At 40.7% G+C, this 20,768-nt stretch overlaps 1 protein-coding gene across 2 annotated transcripts in view; it reads right to left on the bottom strand.

The window, feature by feature from the left end:
• Positions 1-19,724, bottom strand: part of DENND2C (DENN domain containing 2C) — a 62,252-nt gene extending 42,528 nt beyond the window's left edge. For both annotated transcript variants that reach the window (XM_082247739.1, XM_082247740.1), the window contains exon 1: positions 19,465-19,724. The gene's annotated coding sequence lies outside the window, so the exon portion shown is untranslated. The remainder of the gene's footprint in view (positions 1-19,464) is intronic.
• Positions 19,725-20,768: the final 1,044 nt, after the last annotated feature.

The following is a 20,768-nucleotide window of genomic DNA, read 5'->3' as shown; positions in this document are numbered from 1 at the left end:
GCCGGCCAACATGCGACCCGTGTGATTAGCAGCCAGTCCAACAGAAGCTGGCCTTTCGTCTGGCTTATGTTGGACTTGCATGCTGGAAAACCAGCAGTCGACCGGCTCCCAATCAGCCATTGGCTGAGAGCGCAGGCCGAAGTGTTCTGGCGGGGTGGGGGGGGGGTCCTTCCCCCTATCAGAACACAATAGCTCAGCAGGTAAAATCACTGTACTAACAATGGAATTAAACTACTTATTGAAACAACTTATTGCACTAGGCTTAAGGCCCCTTTCGTGTGGCTATTGTCGGTGCAGCAAAACCAGATGATTGAGGCACGTTTTTAAACAACCCGTGAAAGTGCAGCAAAAGCCACCAGTCAGCCCAATAAACATTGCCACAGCCATGAGGCTTTGCATCACTGAATGAAAGTAGAGCAGGTTGCTTTCAGAGGCCATTGATGGAACATATTGCCTCCTGTTCGCCTGCTAACCACAGCCCAAAAAAGCAACAAAGCAATTCACTGTGGATCGTGGATTAGCAGCATTGCATATGTGAAAGCAACCTAAGCATTAAAAAATAAATAAATAACACACAACCTGCTATGCGATGTACCAGAAACATTTCAGCATCATAAGAAACAGCACAAACTGCAGAAATATACTTCCGACAATATAACAGTGGCTTTAAAACTGATTGGAATGTGCAATATATATGTAACCCACTGCGTAAATTGACGATGCTATATACTGTAAGTACCCGCAATAAATAAACAATAACTGCCTAAACTGGAAAACAAAATTTTGTATTTATTTTACATTTAAAAGAGAAGTATGGATTTTCTTTTTTTTAGAACCATACTTACCTAGGTGGATGCTGCATCTGTCCCCCGCCAGCTCGGACGCTGAGAACGGAGCGATCTAATACTGCTGATCGCTCGGTTCTCACAGCTCCCGGAGCAGAGAGCTAGTGATTATCAGTCACCCCTCTCTGTTCTGCCCCCTCCTCGCTCACTTATGCGCTGGGCTGTGGAGGGGTGGGGGAGCAGCCGGTTTAGGCTCTCAGTAGCTCGCTGAGAGGCTGAGCCAGGTGCCGGTGCAGGCATGTAGGTGGATCCCGACTCTGTGGTCGCGATCTTGCCCGAGCCTGCCAGAATGAACTGCACTCCTGTGATCCACAGGAGAAGTACAGCCAAACAAGCTTTGTCTGTATTTCTTCTTTAAGGAGCTATGGACATTTCATACATGGTTACATTGGTCCAGCCTAGGCCAATATAACTATGTATAACATACTAGACCTGACCATACATCAAAGCATTCTTTGAAAGGCACCCATGCCTAGTGGCGGACCTCCTGTGTTAAGAATGCAGCAGGCAAGCCGCTCAGCACGGGACCTGGAAGCAAGAAGAGATCATTGAAGTAGCAGTGTCTACATCCGTTTTTTCCAGCTTCCAGGGGCATCAGCCAGGTAGATCATCCAACCTAGGCCAATGTAACTACATAGAATATAAAATATCCATATCTAGAATTCCTCTTTACAATAAGTAATAAATGTAATAATTCTGGAGTACAATAATACCAAAAGATACCCTTTATTGTCCGAAGCAACTTCCCCAAGTAACGACAGTTAGTACATTTCTGCTATGGGCCTACTGAAGACCTTATTTTGTCCCCTATGGATTTAACAGGTTTGAGCGCTGAAATAGTTAAGCCAATACATTACACATTCCTGCAAAAACATTTTTCATCTCAAAACAGATTGGCCAAGATGCGATGTGACAACCAGCAAGCTGTCTCGTTCGTCACACACTACAGGAACTGCTTTCAAACTGTTTTTCAGCAGAAAGTAATAAAACCAAAACGTGCATAAACATGATCAAAACTTGCAGCTAATTCTACGGAAATAATACACAGGCGTGGCAGGAGCATTTTACAGATTACATGAATCAGTCAATGATACTGAAAATGGTGCTTAAAATGATTTCCGTCTGGGGAACAAAGCGCATTAAATTAATGTTTTAGCTTAAACCAACAACAAACTAAATACCTAAATATGTAATAAACTCCTCTACACCGCATAAATAAACTGGGTAGAAATTAGCGACACAAATCAGGCTGCTTTTCATTTAACGACCATCTTTGTATTTGCCACCATTGCGTCTGGGCAGTAAACAGACAGATTTAGCACCGAGGATGAGACAGATTTCCACTCCAGGCACATAGTTAAGATGTGGTCAGGGTAGGATTTATTCTGTCACAGCACTACTATAGCACAGCAGAGGGAGGCGTTCATGAATAAATTTACACTTTTATAGCAAGGGCTTATTCACACTAAGACGGGCCACCGTGGTGCGTTTGTTAAAGCATACCAACCAACTTTCTGAGATGGGAATGAGGGACAACTATTAGCAAAAAGTATGTAGGCATAGGGGACACCCCATGCCATGCCCCTTTAAAAAGGAGAATTATACAAAAAAAAATTATTAGTTGAACCCACAAGTGCTTTTTTACCACTACTATTCCTTTATCCTAACTTTTGAAATAAACAGATGCAGCAATTTAGAATTTGAATGAAAGGTTTAGCACTAAACACACACTTTTGAAAGGTAAAAAGTGCATTTTATATACAGGCGGTCCCCGGATTACAAACATCTGACTTACAAATGACTCCTACTTAGAAACGAAGGGAAACAACAGGAAGTGAGAGGAAATCTACCCCTAGGAAGGGAAATGCACTCCTGATATAAGAGATATTATGGGAAAAAGGTGTCCCCACTGAAGATTAATCACCAATCCTTGTCTCCACAAAAACCTGACATTTTTGAAAAATCCAAATTGTCACAGGGACAGAAAGTGAGGTTAAATCTTCTAAACAGGGGCACAGACAGCAAAACAAACATTACAGGGGTGATAACTCTTCCCTATGCTATCCAAAAAAATGTAAAAATTATTTTTTGGCTGGAGCTACACGTGAAAAATATATAAATGCAACAAAAAGCGGACAACTCAGTGCTTTTCTTAAAAGATCTTTTATTGATGCACAACAGAAAATACAATGTCCATTGATGCTAACACATTTTGGCCTCAGCCTTCATCATAGCATGCTGAGGCCGAAACGCCTTAGACTCAATGGACATTGTATTTGCTGTTGTGCATCAATAAGGGATCTTTTAAGAAGAAGCACTAAGTTGCTGGATTTTTGTTGGATTTACCTATAGTGGACTGGTTGGCCTGAGCACCGGCACTCTTTCTTTTCATTACTTATATGGCAGTAGAGCTTGGGTGAGTTTTGTTTACACTTGAAAAATATACCTGTTCCGACTTACAAACAAATTCAGCTTGAAGCAGAGTTCCACCCAAAAATGGAACTTCCGCTATTTTTCTTCCTCCCCCCCTCCGGGGCCACATTTGGCACCTTTCAGCGGGGAGGGGGGGAAATAGGTACCCCTTCCCCTCTTCCGGGACACGGGGCGCGGCGCAGTGTCCCGGAAGTTCGGCCCCCTCCTCCTTCACGCTTCACGCATGCACAGTTGGGACCAGGCCGTGAAGCCGCAAGGCTTCACTGCCGGGTTCCCTTTCCGAGAATGGTGGCGGCAGCACCCGGGAGCCGTTACCAAAATCGGCTTCGGGTGACGACATCGCTGGACTCCAGGGCAGGTAAGTGTCCTAATATTAAAAGTCAGCAGATACAGTATGTGTAGCTGCTGACTTTTAATTTTTTTTAGGGGGAAGGCGGAACTCCTCTTTAAGAACAAACCTACAGACATATCTTGTTTGTAACCTGAGGACCACCTGTACAACTATATAGATCAGAACAAAATGAGGGACAAATGAGGATGAAAGATGAACAGAGGGAAAGTTGGGAGTTATGGTTAAAGTAGTAGTAAAAGATAAGTGTCACTGCCATGCTTTTACCCCCCCCCCCCTCCCAACTTGAGAAGAGGAGACAGTGAGGGAGAAATGGGCTTCTCCAGCTTCCAACGCAGTCTATACAAAAACGCTATGCTCTTACCAGAAAAACACACTTAGTATGAGAGCCGGTTCACATGAGCGCGACTTGTCAGCCTGACAAGTCGCGCTCCCTCGCGGTCCATTGACCGCTACAGGACCCGTTCTAATAGGAGCGACACAAGTCGCTCCGACTTAGAAAAAGGGTCCTGTACTATTTCGGGGCGACCTCGGAGCGACTTGCATAGACTTCCATTATGTGAAGTCCCTGCAAGTCGCTCCGAAGTCGTGGTGCAATGTAATGCACAAGTCGCCCCCGAAGTAGTAAGGAGCTGTGTCGCCATAATGTGAACCGGCTCTTACATATGGAGGGGAAAAAAAACAAAAACAACACATTTGGATGATGGTTCACAACAGACTTTATTTGACCCATATGTAATAATAAAAATAATCACCAGTCGCTATTACGCTCAATAAAAAACAGCAACCTTTTTAAGGACAGCCTTGGGCATCCAATAATAGGCAGATCACCAAAGCTACACAGAACTCTCCTCCACTCCATCAAAGAGATTGTAAAGTGTAGCTACACATACGCCAATATCTTCACTTTCCATCCAGTGAGTTTTTAAACATAAGGCCCAATGGCATTTCATTTTGACAAGATTCCAAAATAATGATGTCATCCAATAGAATTTCTTGATGGCTTGGAATCTGGAAGTCATAAAACGCCTTTTACCGTTACATTTTCCTGAACAGTTGTAGTCTTCCGACACACTGAAAGGTTTACAAGTGAGTGAAAAGTGCCAGGTTTGTTCTACAGCAAATAAAATAATGGACACTTTACGACTTCATTGCAATTATGCTCACCGTGTTACTGAAAGGTATTATTGCCCACCATAAATGGTTTAAAATCCTTCAGAAACCCTTTAGCTACTACATTTAAAAAACAAAACCGATACTGTATGGTGACAGCAGCATGAAATTCCCCGTTTAAAAAAATCTGCAGAAGTCATGATAATACAAAACAGGGTGTTAACGGACTTTGAAATTTTCCAGCGGTCACATGGCCTTAGAGCTCCCTGCTGGGATCCTAACTTTTGTTCTAGCCGGCAGAGGAAGCTCTCATAAAGCATTGTGTTTATAGCATTTACAAAAATAGGTCAACACTGAAATACAGGCATTTAAGACACTGAAAAGACTTTGAAGCTCTGACAAAATCTTTGTTTTTTGCACCTATCACACAGATATACCAAAGTACTATATAAAGAGAGCAAATGAGACATTTCATTGTTCTGGTTCACATATACTTTAACATGTGTCCATGCACAACAGTTCCTCGTACACTTTCATTTCCTTGCAACGCTTACTATTTCAAGAACTAGGTTTCCCTATTTCAGCACATGTTTTTAAATCCAGACTTGATTTGGTCATACCATTGATTATAAAATAGTGGCATTGCAGCAATCAGTGGTTAAATGTCTGAGCAAGCTGTATTCATTTTTAAACATTTCAAAACAACTCTAAAGGGCCCGTACACCTGATACGAAAATCGGAAGTAAAATTTCGTCAGACTAAAGATCTGCCAATTTTCTGATTGTTAGTATAGTGTTTTCAACAGTCGATTACAAATTTTCAGACGACAAAAACTGGATGAGCAGGCTAGAAAATTTTTATCGTGCGTGAACACAACGTCCAATTTTCGTTTAATTAGTACAGTTTTGTCCGAAAAAAAAAAAATAATAAGAGCAAGACTACGCATGCTCAGAAACGAAAGAACACATACAAAACAATTCAACACATGACATCACTTCTGAAGTTGAATTCCGTCGTACGAGAATTTTCTTATGAAAGTAACCTCTTCGCTTTCCATATGAGACTAGCATGCAGCAAAAAACAGACAAAAGATCGTCCGATAATCTGATCGTGTGACCGATCACATCTAGGCATTGCTATTTTTACAGGCGTTTTTCAGGAGTTTTTAGGTTGAAAAGTGAGCAATTAAAAGAGGTAAAACGCCTGTAATCTGCCAAAAAAGAAGCTTATGTACTTTTTTGAGCGACGGGCGTTTTGCTTAAGGCAACAGAATGCTCAGATGTGAACAGGGGCCATTGAAATGAATTGGATTTGTCTTGTTGGCTGTTGGATTTGTCTTTTTTAGAGCTGAGGCTTAAGGGCCGTACACACTTTACAAAAATCGGACGAAATATCCTTAGATTTTTCTCTCTCATGCTCGCGTTCTCAACCGTTTTTAGTTGACAGTGCATAAATGTTCACGAAATTTCTCCTCCGATTTTTTTTTTTTTTTTGGGGACATTTGTTCCTAGACTTCTCGGTCGTCAGCAACTTCAGATCATGCGCGGTCTTTCGTATCCGATTTTTCACGGACGTACTGCATACACATTAAACGAAAATTGGTTGTCTGGGGACAGACGATAAAAATTTTGGTGTTTGTCCCTCCGTTGAAAATGTTGGGATCGGCTGCTGAAGGTTGTGTACACACTAGCCGAAAATCTGACGATTTCACCTCGGGCGGGAATTTTCGGCAGATTTTCTACTAGTGTGTACCCCACTTTAGAGCAGAAAATCATCCAAAAATGCCTAGATGTAAACAGAGCCTTAGGCTACGTTCACATCTAGGCACTGGTATTTTTATAGGCGTTTTTGTGCAGGCTTTTTTAAGGTTGACAAGTGACCAATGAAAAAAATAACGCCTGTAATCTGTCAAAAAAAGAATCTCATGTACTTTTTTGAGCGACGGGCATTTTGCTTAAGGCGACAGAATGCTAAGATTTGTACAGGGGCCATTGAAATTAATTGTATTTGTCTTGTTGGGCAATTGAAGAGCTGAGGCTTAGAGCAGAAAATCGCCCAAAAACGCCTAGATGTGAACGGAGCCTAAAGCTAGACATACACACACACACACACAGAATTCTTTTTTTTCTATCCTGCAGGCTTAACAAAATAAATAGAGCAAAATTCTTAATCCACGCTAAACAGCTCGGATGGACGAATCTCCCCTGCTAGCTATGATTGCTAGCTGTCAGAAAAACCAAACAATGGCCACATTTGATTCTATGCAGTCACTATTTGGCTATCAAATTTTCACCTGGCTCTTTAAAAAAAAGTCGAATGACCTTTGTTGAGCCTGGTGGTGCTGACAGAGGCACCCACATGCTTGAATTTTTCAGCAAGCATCAGATGAATCTGGAGCCATGTATGGCAGACTTTACATTTACATATTACGAGGCTGGTGATTCTTTCCAAAGTCTTTGATAAGAAAACATTATTGATCAATTTATGATTTGCAATAACCCTTATATTAAAAAACAAAAAAAACTTGGATCTGTCCTAATGAATGATTCACTGAATGTCTTAATAATGTCTGTCGAAGCTGGTTGATCTATAGGAAGGGCAGGGCATGACTTATATCCACCTATAATTATGGGCCAGCCCTTTCCTAAAACGCTCGAGTGCACGTATCAAACAGGTTCCAAATCATTATGCAGATCATAAAACTAAACTCATTTTTTACAAAAATGAGCAAACACTACTCCTTGCCTTTATTTTACATACAGTATAAGAACAGACAGCCTACCAAACCCATTAAAGTTGAAACATTTTACAAATACTATATATCTTACAAAACCCTCACTTTGTTTATACCTGGACACATCCTGCCCAATTTAAAGTAGAACTAAAAGAAAAAACTTTTTTTTTTTTTGAAAGAGTAAGAACGATATATAACCCTATCAGTTTTTGCCATCTTTGTCTCATTGGGGAGATTTCCCTTCACTTCCTGTCCCACAGCCAAAACAGGAAGTCAGAGGCAATGACTCTAAAGTGAGGGACAGCAATACAATCTTGACAGGTGTTCTAATCCCTCTTCACTCTAACCAAAACTAAAGATAAAAAAACTATTTGCCTTTAGACATACTTTCGCCCAATTTAGGAGTCTTACAAAGAATCAAGAGTAGATTAGTTGTTCTGAATAAACAGGGGATTACAAATAATTTGGCAGGTAATCCAACACCATCCAGAAACCCTGATTAATGGCAGTAGGATCATGGATGCTACATTTTATAGGATGTGATGGCGGAATGGTTGGGTAAATTCGTAATGGCATTGGCTGCACACTACAAACTACTTCATTGCCATTTGTATGTGCTATGCAGCAGATATAAAAAGATCTACAAGCTAAAACATTCAGGGGTAGGCCAACTTCAGCCCTCCAGTTGATGCAGAACTACATGTCCCATCATGCTTCTGCATCTGTCAGAGTCATGCAATCCCTCACGTAGCTTGTAGAGGGCCACAAATCGCCTACCTCCGACTGTAGGCTGTAGACTGTAGGCTGTTATTGAAAATGTCCAAATTGAACACCTGCGGTTTTTGTGTTCAATCTTAGTTTATTAAAGTTTTTCAAATACAAAAGAGGATAGTACAGATTCAAAAATGTACAAATGTACCCTACAGTGTAGCAAAAACATATAAAAATAAAATAGAAGATAAACAAGAAAATAAACATGCGTACCATAAAAATGTGGGGTGTTTGAGATACTCCGACCATCTGCTGTATTTGACTCTCAAGTAGGCCTCAATGAACAGAGAGGCACTTTTGCATTTTACAAATAGTTTTAATACAACTACTCAAAAAACTTCTAGTGAAACTGATCACATTGAAGGGCATATGACCAGCAGAACTTAAGGTCTCATGCACATGGGCACATCAGGAGTGTACGATGTAAAATTCTGACTTCTTTCTGCACCAGAAAAACCCAGGTGTTTACAGCCACCCATAGACTTGAAAGGCTATGTGCGGCTGTACTTGGATATAAGCTGTTAAAACCACATATAGAGTACAGATATTTTACATATCAATTCCAGACAGTCATACAATATATGTCTATATTAAATAATACATATTGTATGTGGGTTTATGCAAGTACCAGTGTATACTCTCGTACAATCATTCATGTCTATGGTCAGCTGTCTACAGCAACTGAGCTGGAAGAAAGCCCAAATTTTACATTGTACACTCCATAATGTGTTGGGTTGTTTCACTCAAGAGCAACACTTCCCAGTAGGTACAGTCCATGCCAGATGTGCTTGTTGGCATGCTTTTAAATTAAACAGAATAAAAAAAGTCAAACAGAACAAATGGTTTACCTTTGCCTTCCACCAGTAACAAAAGATAAGCTAATATTTATCCTCCTAGCTCTCTTTAGCAGAACCACTGCTTAGGCCTTGTGCTTAGGTCTTCCTGACCATCTAAAACAGTATCCTGTGGGTGACATAAAACCCTTTTAACACCATGAAAGGGCGCTAACCCTGTCACAACTCCTAATGCACCCTTAGGCCTAACCAACTCCCACTGTTTCCTTCCTTGCTATGTGCCACTACCGATGTAGGTATTGCCCCACCATGGAGTACATGTTGGGAAATACGAAAAAATATAAATATATTCACTTCAAGGATGAGATCAATAGCAGTCCATCTGTGTGAGTCTCTGTAGTAGTCGCTAAGGCAGTACTTGACGTCAGTATGTTATCAGCTGTTATCTCCGTCTCCAGTTTTCCCATTTGCTACAATGGAGTTCTACTGAGAAGCTTTCCCATGCTATAGAAAAACAAATACACCCTAAAAAATGTCATAGAGAAAATAAATAAGTATTCCCAGTTATTACGGTACTCTGAAGAGGCAATATACTTGGACTACACTGCAAATACAGCATATGACCTGATAGAATAACAAAAAATATGGTAAAAGCACATTGGTGGCCCTTACCCATCATTTTTGCCTTTTTCCTAAATATTTTCAATTTCTCAACTTACTCCCTCTTCTTCTTCACCCCACGGCTCATTCCCCTATTTAGGGTTTGTTTTTTTAGACACCCCCTTAATCCTACTTGAGCAGACGGTATATTGGTTTTGCCACGTTTCATGCTTTTGGAGCTTCCACTGCATGGCTAGATGAGAAGTACGCTGTGTCATGGGGTTGTACTGTTTTCTATGACCACATCATTTTTAAGCAAATAATAAAAAATAAAAAAATAAATAAATAAAAGTACACCGGTGCAGTAAAAGAGGCCACACGCCCAGACCAATCCCACTTTCTCACGGGCACTACTTTCCAAACCCATGTAAAATATTCCCAAGGATAAAGGCTAAACTACCACTGACTACACATTTATATAGCTGAGCTCTGTGCAGATGCATTTACAATAGAGCTGAAGCCAAAAAAATAAATACATAGCTAAAATGCATACGGTTTATGTTTTTGGTTAGCCCGTGAAAAAGATCTGTAAGTTGTGCTTTGCCAGATTTGTAATTCCCACAGCTCTGCCATACTATAAAGCCAGGCTGGGGACACTGAGATTTTCTGATTTAGCTTTGCAGCTCTGTGTCACTTGCTCACTGATCAGTAAGGTGGCTAATGGACATCACAGCAAGTTAGTGGTTAGTACTTCATCCTTGCACTACTTGTCTTCGGTTCAAGGTCAAGCCAGAACTATCTCCATGAGCTTGCGTGGCTTTCCTCCTACACTCCAAAGACAAGCTGGGGGGTATATGACTCCTGTCCAACTGGGCCATAGTATGCATGTACATGTATGTGGGATAGGGACCTTAATTACATGTATGTGAGATAGGGACCAATTTAAGGTAAGCTCCTTGAGGACAGGGACTCTAGCATGTGCCATCTGAACAAATAGTAACTCCAACCGATTATGAAAGGGCTTCAAGGACAAGCAAATAGTACAGTGCAGTGCAGACAGAGTCCACAGAAAGACAGAGTCCACTACATTTCTGGTAGGATCAACAGGTAACACTGTTCACATACCAAAAAGGTAAAAACTTTTTCAAGGTCAGTGGCTTGAAAAATGATTAGCATTTACAGTAAGGGGTTCCTCCATATTTCTTAAAGTTACATGGTGTTCCCTCAACAACTTCAAAATTGCTCCACATGATATAGACTGTGACCCATTCTGTTCATTTGCTTAGTTAGCTAGTTGGATAGGATCCTATTTTATTTATATACGGGGCAATATGCTACAGTTGGGGGATACATTGTAATAAAACTGAGAACAGCTAGCTATACAAATATAGATTTTTTTTTCTATTCAGCCTTCACCTGGCCCCTTTGATTCTTCAATTGAGGGATGTCAGACAGAAAGGTGGCGACAAGACCACCTATGACGCAAATTTAGGCAGGTTCAACTGGAATCAGGTAAAATTCAGTGTATCAAATGTGAAGTAATCTGTTTATATAGGATTATCTATAGCGCTTGCTTAATTTATATCATTACAATATTAAGAAGATGTAAAGTGCGTATAAACCCCGTGGTCAGATGCAGGTCAGATGCAGGTGGTATATAAAAAAATATATATAAATGTACTTAAAATAAGATTGCAATAATTAATAAATATGATAATAAGTATAAATATAAATTATGATAAATTAAAAATGGTGCAAGTTCATATATAGTGCAAGAAGTATATAAGTACAAAAGGTTTATAATAATGTGACTTCTTGGTGATGAAAGTTCAAAATAAAGTGCACAGTGAGTAGTGCTTGGTGCTTTGTGATAGGTTTTCCACTCTATCCCTGGTGTCCCTCCTTGTGCTCCACCGTGACAAGATAGACGAATTTCACACTCACCGGATTACGTGGGTCCTATGTGCCTTATGACACTAAGACCATAAGAGCTTTGGTGACCCCCCAGGGCCGGGATGCGTTCCCTCCAGATAGGTACCTTTTCCTGCAGCAACGCTCCTCCTGTCATCCACCTCCAATTAGGGATGTGTAAAAGAAAGGGAAGGTCCAGATAGTGCAGTACCGTTTTTTCAACAAATGTATTTATTGCACAAAATCCAGATAAGCCATAACAAGGTCCCAATGTAAAATAAAAATGAGTAGAAACAAGAAAAATCGAATATAGCGCCGTCACATGTGCGAGCTACGGTGTGGAGAGCGGCACTTCCGGCTTGCGTTCCACCGAGCTCATGTGATGTCACGACGTGCGTTCCATCTAACGCTTTTCGTCATTGGCTAGACGTCTTCAGACCATCCCAGTTGACAGGCATGGTCACAAAAATTACAAACTCTGGGATTAGGTTTAAAGCTGAAACCTGGTGTAGTGAAAGATCTGAGGATCCATCATTACAAATGAACGAACAAAAAGCTATTAAAATCACTGGCCTAGTAAGCATCAAATGGTACTTTGACCTGTATGTCACCCTAAAGCTAGCCATAAAGTACCTATACTAAAATGAACTAAATCACTTGATACTCCCATCTACGCTAAACAGTGCAGATGCGGGAATCTCCCTTGCTAATGTATCCAGACAGCTGCAGCACCCAAACAGTCAACTTATCCAATAGGATGCAGTCACTGTTTGACCACAACCTTCCACCCAGCTTCATCGATTTTTTTTCTCTCAAAGTTTGTCATGCTATGTGGTGCTGACAAGGCCGTCCACAGCTCAGGGCTCTCGATCATGTGACTGCTGCAACATCCAAACTCAGTGGTTACATGATCAAGACCTCTGCTCCCTGACTTTCAGAACCCATTATAGGGCCGGTGGGAGTTGGTGTCAAGGGATTAAATGAGTTTTTAGAAATCGGTTATAAATACAGTATATTTTAATAAAAGGAGTCCCTGTGTATGACAAGCTCTAAATTTCTTGAAAGAGAAAACTGCTGATCCTTGTTATGTTGGCAGCACCACACCATAGTCATCATATGTGAATACACTGCTGCTATTAAGTCATTTTAAAAATACATGGTGCATCTGGCTATCCTTGGTAGAGACATTGGTCTACATCTGAAAATTACCAGAAACGTCTACTGACTGAACTAAAGGTGCAAGTGAATATTTAGGCTGCCATTGCCGACGGCTTCTGAAAATGACTCACTGATCCAAAAACAAGCATGTAGATCAGAACATCTGACTTTACTCTGACTTTGCTTGCTGCATGCTTGTTTAGGTCAAAGAATCAGAAAGCTAGACAACTAGCATATTCAGAAGAATGAAAACATGGTAGCCTCTGAATTTCTCCCAGTATTGGTAGACAGAGCCTTAAGATGGATACACATTATACAAGTTGTATGGTGTGTATCCGGCTTTATGGCCCGTACACACGATCCGAAAATCGGACGAAAAATAACGCTTGTGAAAAGATCGGACGATAATCGGATCGTTAGTACACAGCTTACGAGAGGCGATCACGACAGTTCGCCCGATATTATCCGGTCGTGCAAGCATAAAAATTTTGATCGCATTATAACACATCGTACGATAATCGTATTTTTAGTATGTTGTTCGTCCGAAAAAAATGGTGAGCAGTAGACATCACATGAGCGGAAACGAAAGAACGACCCTTACACGCTACAGCGTGGTTACGCATACCGGAAGCTTTTGAATCATCGTCCGAGAAAATTCGTATGATAAGTAACCTCTCCCGTTTGCGAATATAATTGAGAGTTCCTAGCAACCAAACAAAAACGGACGGAACGTCGTCCGATTTTCGGATCGTGTGTACTGGGCATTAGAAGTCCTTTTCAAGATAACCAGCTCTGGTAAAGTTTTTTTTACCACCTTGTATTTTTATGAGCACTGATAAGGGGAAATGGTAATGCCTCAGAAACATGTTGTAACCCAACTGATACTATTATTACTAACAAATGGTCTTGCATCTTAACTTGCTGCAGTCTTTTCTTTCCAGGCCACATGCACGCTGGATGTTTGCCCAGCTTTTCTGAATGTCTCTTCTTCTGTCAGGAGAAAATCAACGTAAAAAACACGTTTAGGCACATCAAACTTTTGGGTGTTCATTCATTCCATTGACCAGAATATTAATTTATTCTAGCCATTAAAATGAATGAGCGCTCAAGTGATAAACGCACCCAGCATTTTTTCTGCCAAAATACTCCTCTCCTGAATGCGCACGTGATTTTTTTTCCTGCCTCTAAACACATATGTGTGCATGGGCACATAGGTTAACATGGAGGGGTGTTTGAAGGCAGAAAAAATAAATGTCAAAGGCCCTTAAAAGTGGCATTTTTGATGCCCGCCCTGTGAGCATGAGGCCTTACTGTACACATTGCTGTTGTCCCAAGGACCCATCAGAGCTCATCAGTGGAGCTCTATCTCTTTTTCTTAACTATAGGGGCATTTATACTGTGGCAGGAATCTCCACCAACACTTTATTTGTATATTTCACAGCGCTTTTCTTGAGAGAGGGATTGGGGACAGCCAATGTTGACCTTTAAATGATTCGGAAAATGCCAGTTACCTTACCACACTGGTTGGCCCCTTGGAACTGATCAAGAAAAGACCAGCAAAGTCAGAAAAAAAGCTGAATTTGTTATGTGCATACGTACCTGTTCTCAGTTAGGATCCTACAATAATCACTGAGTGCGTGACATGCAGATGATCATATCAGGAGATAGTTACAAGCAATGTGTTTAGATTTGTCATCTGATTTTCTGTTCATCTTTGCGGATAAAAGAGCAAATAAACATTCCAGCATCTCTATCAGCCAGCATACACAGATAAGTGGAGGTGAGGAGGAATGATTGTCTTGATGTTTGTTCTAATCTTAAAAATCAGATCCCAAATTCCAGACCAGCAACAAAGACAAAGGTAAATGCTCCATTTTGCTACACCCTGATGTCATAAAGAAAGCAAAAGAAGATCACAGCAAAAATATTCCTTGTACATAAACAAATACATGGAAGTGTCAACTGGGGAATCATTTGTGGACCACTTAGCTAGTTGCCTGGCTATTTTGCTGACCCTCTGGCTTTGATGTTTCCTGGGTCGCTGACCTGGAACAAGTAAGCAGATTAGAAATACTAGAGAAATATACAAGTCTTGATTTGTGTTTAGTTTGATTAGCGTGCTGTTCATTTGGTTAGCGACTCAAAGTGCTGGATTAAGAGGGTCAGCATGACAGCCAAGCGAATAGCATTTGTAGAATGAGAAATCAGCAGTTGTAACCTTCACGTTCTTCTTAAGAATGGTTTTCTTTAAAATGCAAGGGCAATTTAAAAAAAAAAAATATTCATGTCTTAACAGTTTATCTAAAGTCAACATGTATTTTACATTTTTTGGACAGGGTGTCGAAAGGTCAGACCCCTTATCAGGTTTTTTATTGCCATCTGTATCCCAGCTAGGATACCGCGCTCTGTTTGTCCAAAAGGCCACTGTCACGGAGACTGAAATGAGGCAAAATCCAAAATTTTTAATTGGAGACACTTGTTTTACGGACAAGAGGAGATTTTCCCCTCGCTTTAGAGAGAAACGGGCCTCATGCACATAAGGGTATTTCGGCATCCAGGAGACAGGGTTATAGCATAAAATCAGCCATGGTAATGAATGGCTGTATGCTAGTTGTATACAGGTATACTCTGTGTGGGTTTAAGCCAATAGGTTTACCTGTGTATAGCCATTCAATTCTAAGGGAGGCTGTACACTGTAGCTTTTTCTCCCAGGCCCTGAAATATGCCAGCTATTAAGTTGCCGCCATGGGCCAGTGACATTAGGCCTTACTCCCCCTTCCAGTTATATATGTACAGGACAGTATATAGCAGTGATGGCGAACCTTGGCACCCCAGATGTTTTGGAACTGCATTTCCCATGAAGCTCCAATAAATTGCAGAATGCACGAGCATCATGGGAAATGTAGTTCCAAAACATCTGGGGTGCCAAGGTTTCTCATCACTGGTATATACTCTCCTGAATGGGACACAATTAAAATAAAGTAAAAAAAAAATAAAAAAAAAAAGCTACCTAAAAATGAACCCCATAACGCAAGTTGTACACATATGTGGCAGAATAGGGGTGGGCCTTAACACCAAGCTGCCACATACATGTATACAGCCGGTATCTCTTTTTTGTGCTTGGAACGCGCTTCACTTGGCACCCTCAGCACAGTGATCGCCCTATCAGCAATAGCTCCCAGTCGATATTTACGATCAAGAGCTGGCAGGACGGGAAAGCCAGGAAACATCTCCAGTTTTGAGCACCCCTTAGAGGGCTGGTGGGAGCCAGTGGTACAACATACCAACTTGTTCATGTCAAACAAAGAACGTCATATCAAAACAAAGACAAAATATCAGAAAAGCTTCTACATTTCTGATACTATTTGGGAAAAAGTTGTATATAGATGTTCAGTCATTTACAGGAAGCAATTAACAGTTCCCACTACCATGACAATAGTCCTCACACAATTAGGATTAGGCCCGGCTTCAAGGCTTTTTCACAGATCAGAAGCTGTTTACATGGCCACAAGCAACAGTTTCAAAGTTCTCGAATAACAGTTCAATGATCAGTGCTCTGAGGCATATAGCAAGCACAAAAGAAAGATATGTGTAGAGAAGCAAAGAAGTCAATCTAACCAAAGTGGCCATTGCCAGTTTAGACAAGGAGGTTCACTGAAAAGGCAAACAGGTTCCCCAGTAGGCCAATTTCAAACAATAGAACAGAAGGGCTGTGGTAAAGGTAAGCAATCGATCCACACACAGCCAGATGCAATCCTTGACATCAAATCACACGTTGATTCTTTTTTATGCCACAAATGTTGTATTAAAAGCACCCAATACTTTTTACTATAGTGGCCTTTTATTTACCTCTCTAATGCCCCACAGATGGCTTTCCCCATTACAATGCAATCACAAATTACGAATACAAGCAATCAGTAATTGGATAATCCTTTGTGGACAGGGTGAATCAGCATGTATATATTAAATATTAAAACACAATGTGTAGAATCATCAACTCTGCTCAATTTTACTCATTCAGGACACTCATAAATGGCTCCTAGATTCAAAAGGAAATGCTTCATAAAGCCGAATATCCTTTTTCTGACACCTCGTATTGTATTCTGAACAAATACACAAACCGGATTAAATCACGTAGCAAGCCAATTATTTCATCTCCTTTAGATTTACAAACTAGTGCTAGGCCCAGGTAATTGGAATAGATAACTCAGGTAGGCCCTTGTAAGAAAACAATTCTTTACTTTCTCACATTTTGGCTAGATAGTTATTTATACTTTTGTAGTGGATTAGCTTTGTGAATTGAGCCTTCTCACCAGGGCACCAAAGCTGCAGCAAGGAAACACCAATGTATCAATTAGGACCAGTTATAGCCCTCACATCAAGGAGGAAGAATCCAAAATTGCAGGCTTTAGGCCTCATGCACATGGCTGTTTCTTAGCTTCTTTGCCCACAAACATTCAAGGTAGGATTTAGAGATATAATGCAGTAAAATAGGTTAGGTTGCCATCATCCCTGGTTAGATGCAAAAGAAAAGGTTTGAGGAACCAAACCTTTTCTTTTGCACCTTTGCCCACAAACTTCCCAGGCCCATGTGCTGCCAATACCATTGAAAAACTGCACCCAGGCATACACATGTAAAGGCAGATCGTTTCAGCAGTAGCAACTACCCATACATGCGTGGCATATTTCCCTGAATGCGAAAGTGGCTCATTTGGGAAATACGCTGCATGCACATGCTCGGGTACACGCCAATGCAGAAGTGTTAAGCAATTACATGAAAGTGATCAGCACTTACATGTATTGGGAAATAATAAACATCTGTGTGCAAAGGGAGAGAGATCCTATTATCTGCATACACAATCACCCTAAAATGCATTAAGGGCTTGCTCACACCAGCTGTTGCATTATATGGTGTGCGCTTTGTCTAGAGCAATGCCAATGCACCAAAAACAGCATATCGCACTGTAAACTTAATTTCTACTTTTTTGTTTAAACTTTATTGAAATGTCACATGGGGAGATTTCGTAAACCTAGAGTGTAAAAATTTGGTGCAGCTCTGCATAGTAACCAATCAGCTTCCAGGTTTTATTGTCAACGCTTAATTGAACAAACTGAAGTTAGAAGCCGATTGGCTATCGTGCACAGCTGCACCAGATTCTGAGTGCTCCAGTTTTAGTAAATCTCCCCCACAGTGATATTGCATCGCAACTTGTGACCGATTATTGCGCAAGGTGATGCATACACTATCTGATTGTACAATCTCTTTTAGATCTGTCATCAACTAAGTCTAAAAGGTGACTGTACAGAGATTTTACAATCAGATTGTGAAGTCATCTTCAAACTGCAGCCAATGGGCTGGATTTGGCCCTTGGGGCACTATTCCTCCTATTGAAACAAAAGATTAGGCACCATTATTTCCGCTGACACCATCAGTGGGGCACTATTCCTCCCATTGATGGGGCACTAGTCCTCCCAATGATGGGGCACTATTTCCCCTACTGATACCAGTGATGGGGTATTATTCCTCCTTCTACTGATCACAGGTGCTATGTAATTTATTTACACCCTCTGACCACCAAGTTTGAGACACGGTCTACTACCGCTGGTATGGTAAGTCTAAGAGACACCATACACATTATAATCTGTCCATATATTCTTCGTACAATCAACTGTAGATTTACAAAAACGATGTCTAGAATCTATCCAATTAGGTAAGCCCTTGCACTTCATAGTTGGAAGATCTAAAGGATAATCAGATTGTAGCATGTGTGGCAAGGTGAAGTCAAAATCTGACAGTACTGCAACAAAATTTACTCCCAAGTCCCACAATCCATATTACCGATATGGCAGGATTTCTTTATGAATTTGCCACATTAGTGCCATACAGTAAAAGTGTTGCAAAGAACTACTTGAACGCCTTGATTCGGGACTATCATGGAAAACGTCACCGGTTTTCAAAAATATGGCACAAGGCTTCTAACTACATACACACCACTGAAAATGTGCTACAAATGCTTTAATAAATTGCCCCAATATTTTTTTTTTTATGCTATAGTGGTCCTTTAATTTAACTCTCTAGCCCCACATAGCAGTCCCCGCAACAATGCGATAAGAAGTGCCCTCCGCCTGCTCTGCATTTGAAAAGTTCTGTTTGTGTGTTTCGAGAGGCTATTGAACAACAACAACCACCACACCATTATACTAACAAAACCTGAAAAAGCCTATGTGCACTGAGCAGGGGATGATGTGACAACATTTTCTCAATACCTGCATTGATGCAGTCAGCCGTTGCTGAGAAATATATATATATATATATATATATATATATATATATATATATATATATATATATATATGTATATATACACACACACATATACATACATACATACATACATACATACATACATACACCTAAAAAAAAAATACATATATGTGTGTGTATATATATATATATATATATTTTTTTTTTTTTTAAATTTGGTTATTTTTTTATTTAACTCTTAATTTATAAACAAAGAGAATATTACTCCTTTTGCGACCAGTTTTTAAAGCTTAGATGTCAAGTTTATCACCAGTGGTATGCGTCCATAACTCTAGGACTATTTTTTTCTGATTAACAAGGGGTCTGAGAACTAGGAACACACACAGTTGCACACTCCTAAATCTCTGCTGCAAGGATAATTACATTCTCAAGGCAAATAAATTCAAATTGCGGTTACAACGGCATCAAAGAGTAGAGAACAGGGCACTTACTGTACAATAGGTTCAGAGGTTTCACACAAGACAATCCAGGTTGGTGCAGGCTGTAAATCCACGCTGCTCTCCTCTGGCAGTCTTCAAGCTTGTGCTGGATCCAGTATGATTGCTCATTGAGCTCCAGCAGAGGAGAGGAATGTCCTGTGATGACACATGGTTTCACAGCAGTGTAAACAGCTCAGTGAGAACAATCCCTTTAGCTGGCTCATTATTCAGGAGTGGAGTGTGGATGTGCAGGGGCATGTTGTGAAATGTGTGGGGTGGGGACATATGGTACATGGGCTGCTGTAAGGGAGAGGAAGGCTTCAAGTGTGACTTTCTGTTTGTCATCTACTCCTCCTCCACGCGAAAAGCTATAAAGCTTTGATACATGTGATTAGAATAAACTCATGACCCAATCCCGACCTCTAATATTAGATCACGAAGTGTAGTAGACGCACTTTTCACTTAAAGTGAGCGATTGTGCATCACAATGGAGGACTGGGCGGCATGGCCGGACTATTGCTATGCTAAATTGCAGAGTGAAGCCTTTTTTTTTTTTGTGTCTTTGGAGTTTACATGTGAACAGTCTTACCGCTGTTTTGTTAAATATCATTGCATACAATTAAAGTGGAACTCAATTTACCTATGAAAAGTGTGCAAAGGCCCTCTGCAACGCTCACTGCAAAGCTAGCCATAAACATATTTAGGCACGGGACAAAGTTGAGAAATCTTTTGGGCCATACACACTATACAATTGTCTCTTTCTGAAGACTTTTTCCTTCAGATTTACCTTTTCTATGTAGTGCAAGGGCCTACTAGATTGCATACAAATTGAAAGTGTTTAGGTTTGACCTCATATTATATGATTTTGGTAAGTCTAAAGGAAAAAGTCTTCAGGAAATCTTATAGCGTGTATGGCCCATAAGAGAGAAATGTTATAGACAGATCTATAAGAAAGCTAATGGTATCCCGCATTTTTGTTAAACAGAGGAACATTAAGGAATCTTCTCTATTGTATTCTTAAGCCCCGTACACACGTACCGATTGTCAGCCGCAAATATTCGGCCGCCGAACGATCGGCCGATTGTCGGCTTGTTAGTATGATGCTTCCGACAGCCGACAGCGCATTTTCAGCCGAACAGAATCTGTCCTGCAGGCATTAAAATTTATGTACGCCGACAACAGAACGGCCGATTGTGCGTCGGTCAGTACAGATTTCGGCCGACAATCAGCAGATTTGCAAGACTGGGCATGCTCAGAGAAGAAAAAAGACACGGAAAGTTAACCATCACATGACATCACTTCTGCAGTCGGCTGTT

This window comes from Pelophylax lessonae (genome assembly GCF_965119305.1).
Source record: "Pelophylax lessonae genome assembly, chromosome: 2".
Taxonomy (NCBI): domain Eukaryota; kingdom Metazoa; phylum Chordata; class Amphibia; order Anura; family Ranidae; genus Pelophylax; species Pelophylax lessonae.
Note: the sequence above shows the minus strand (reverse complement) of the source record. Positions and strands in the feature narration are given on the sequence as shown.